A 3721-nucleotide genomic window follows, 5' to 3' on the forward strand; every position below is an offset into this window, starting at 1 on the left:
GAGCTCATGCCCTCTTTTAATCCTTAATGTAACATTATCAGATTACTTTGTGCTAGTAATGTCCAATTCTCATTGATTTTAAAGCCAGAGGGAACCATTAGTCTGATGTAGTTTGCCCTCTTACGTAACCCCGACCACAGAAATTCACTCAGCCATTCCTGCACTGAAGCCAGAATTCTTGGCGGAACTGAAATTCCAAATGTATGTATTCTATCAAAGTGTGAGCCATTAGAGTTCTTTAAGACCTCAGACCATTTCTTTGAAGCCGATTTCCATTGCTGGCAACTTAGTTTTTTATTCTCAAGTGTTTTGAGTTTGTACTGGCTCTCATGCCTATCTTTTTGGAGATATAAAAAGATAGCCACCCATAATCACATCACACATTTATTTCACGGAACTCTCAGGCCATTTCAAAACTTCAGGAGTGTCGTACATGTTAAAAAATAAGACCTGTAATACACATTGTCAAAATGTAGCCCCGCCGTCTTAAGGGAAGAAAAGTTTGTTCATCCCATTTTGCTATTTTTAATATATGCCGATCTCGCTTAGGAAGAGTGGGATTTAAATAATTTTCAACATATACTGAGTGTCTGGAGGTGGTTGGAGGATGGATGGCGGCTAACAGATTGAGGTTGAATCCTGACAAGACAGAAGTACTGTTTTGGGGGGACAGGAGACAGGCAGGTGTGGAGAATTCCCTGGTCCTGAATGGGGTAACTGTGCCCCTGAAGGACCAGGTGCACAGCCTGGGAGTCATTTTGGACTCACAGCTGTCCATGGAGGCACAGGTCAAATCCGTGTCCAGGGCAGCTGTTTACCAGCTCCATCTGGTACGTAGACTGACCCTAGCTGCCTGCGGACTGTCTCGCCAGAGTGGTGCATGCTCTGGTTATCTCCCGCTTGGACTACTGCAATGCGCTCTATGTGGGGCTACCTTTGAAAGTGACCCGGAAACTGCAATTAATCCAGAATGTGGCAGCTAGACTGGTGACTGGGAGTGGCTGCTGAGACCATATAACACCGATCTTGAAAGACCTACATTGGCTCCCAGTATGTTTCTGAGCACAATTCAAAGTGTTGGTGCTGACCTTTAAAGCCCTAAACGGCCTCGGTCCAGTATACCTGAAGGAGCGTCTCCACTCCCATCCTTCTACCCGGACACTGAGGTCCAGCACCGAGGGCCTTCTGGCGGTTCCCTCACTGCGAGGAGCCAAGTTACAGGGAACCAGGCAGAGGGCCTTCTCGGTAGTGGTGCCCACCCTGTGGAACGCCCTCCCACCAGATGTCAAAGAGAACAACAACTACCAGACTTTTAGAAGACATTTGAAGGCAGCCCTGTTCAGGGAAGGTTTTAATGTTTGATGTATCACAGTATTTTAATATTTTTTGGAAGCCGCCCAGAGTGGCTGGGGAAGCCCAGCCAGATAGGTGGAGTATAAATAAATTATTATTATTATTATTAATTATTATACTGTACATACATGTGTATATACATCTATACATACACAGTGTGGGGTAGTGGTTAGAGTGGTGGGCTAGGACCTGGGAGGCCCGGGTTCAAATCCGTGCTCAGCCATTGAGCTCACTGGGTGACCTTGGACCAGTCACTGCATCCGCCTAATCCGCCTCACAGGATTGTTGTGGGAATAAAACAAAGGCAGGGAGAACCAGGCATTCCACCTCAAGCTTCTGGGAGGAAAAGTGGAATGCAGATGCAATAAATAAAGGATACGCCAGTGTTCCTGGCAATCTGAAACAGAAGCCTTGCAAGCCTAACTGGGGATTTGAACCTTGGGCCCCATTTGTGTTGGGGAAAGTCAATGTATAAAGTCAATAAACCAACCTGGGTTTCCTCCTCCTCATAGCCCTAGGCTGGCACTTGACACAGACTGGTTGGACACAGAGGAATAGTGGGAGGAACCAGTTGAGAGTCATATCCCAAGGGAAGAAGGCTCAGATCCCAAGAAGTGGTGGTGGGACAACAATGACTGGTCAGAGGGAGAAGACTGAGAGGAGGAGGTCTCGGAAGCTGAAGAGGTAACAGGGCTTAGGGAGTGGGGAGACTCTTTGCAGGGACAAGTCCAGAATCAGAGATAGAAGCATAGCTGTCAACTTACAGATTTGAAAATAAGGTATCAGCAGCCTCGAAAATAAAGGATCAGCAGCCAAAATAAGGAATTTTCCAGGCACAGGTATGTTCAACTTCTGAGCCCCTCCGAGCCAAAGGCAGAAAGCCCAGCCAGCAGCCAAACGAAGCCTCAAGCGGTGGTTCCCACAGCGCAGCAACCCGGTAAAGGGGATGCAGCAAGGAAAACCACCGTCACCTCTCCGCTGGGAAGCGCTGAGCAAAGGCGAGTCCCCAAGCAACATGGCCGATTTGATCGGCACAAGGAATCCAAGCTCCACCCCCCCCAGTCGTTCTTAGACTCCTTATTGGGTGAGCAACGCAGCCAAGCAACACAGCTGGAGCCTCCCTCCTCCCTGGCCAGCAGGGAGGGAGGGAGAGGAGCTGCTTCCTTTGAAACCCGGGAAATTTAAGGGACATCATCAATAAGGGACAGCAGCGGGACACAGCGCTGGGATAAGGGAGTCTCCCACCAAATAAGGGACGGTTGACAGCTATGGATAGAAGCTGAAGCAGGAGAAGAAAGAGGCCAAGAGGCAGAGATAGGTCCAGCTTGGGAAGAGGCACGGGGGTTTCCCCTTCCTGCTGCGACAAACTCCCCTCCCCCCCCTGGTCTCCTAAAACCAGGAGAGGCATGAAAAGGGCAGAGCAGTGGCAGGCACAGATTCTGATTGCTTGGAAAACACCCTGGAGAGGAGGGGACATCGCCAGCTATAGGAAGGCAGGGACCTTTAGCCTTGGCAACTGCTTCATGAGGGCAAGACCTGAGTTGCTGTGCTCCTCCGGCCTAACACTCCAGGGCAGATCATGTTTTGCTAATAAAGAGTTAACTCCAACGTGCTTGGTGTGATTTTGCTTCCCCCAAGCCAAGGTGCATAGTACCCAAGGCCCCCTGCGGTTTTGACCTTGTTTTTGTTGTTTAGTCGTTTAGTCGTGTCCACCTCTTTGTGACCCCCTGGACCAGAGCACGCCAGGCCCTCCTGTCTTCCACTGCCTCCCGCAGTTTGGTCAAACTCATGCTGGTAGCTTTGAGAACACTGTCCAACCATCACGTCCTCCGTTGTCCCCTTCTCCTTGTGCCCTCCATCTTTCCCAGCATCAGGGTCTTTTCCAGGGAGCCTTCTCTTCTCATGAGGTGGCCAAAGTATTGGAGCCTCAGCTTCAGGATCTGTCCTTCCAGTGAGCACTCAGGGCTGATTTCCTTCAGAATGGAGAGGTTTGATCTTCTTGCAGTCCATGGGACTCTCCAGAGTCTCCTCCAGCACCAGAATTCAAAAGCATCAATTCTTCGGCGATCAGCCTTCTTTGTGGTCCAGCTCTCACTTCCATACATCACTACTGGGAAAACCAGAGCTTGAACTATACGGACCTTTGTTGGCAAGGTGGTTAACCCCCTCCCACACCCCTGTCCTCTATTTTGCCTGACCTGTCCTGTATTTTGCCCAACCAAAGGCGGCAACCCTACTTAAAGCAGCAAAACGTACTTTATCACCTCCAGGCTAGGGCAGAACCAGCGAGAGCGCGCGCATCCCTCCACCACCGCGCGCCCCACCTTCCTTCCCCGCCGCCACCGCGTCCTTCCCCGGCTTGTTTGGG

Source organism: Podarcis liolepis (genome assembly GCF_965112155.1).
Source record: "Podarcis liolepis genome assembly, chromosome: 17".
Classification (NCBI taxonomy): Eukaryota; Metazoa; Chordata; class Lepidosauria; order Squamata; family Lacertidae; genus Podarcis; species Podarcis liolepis.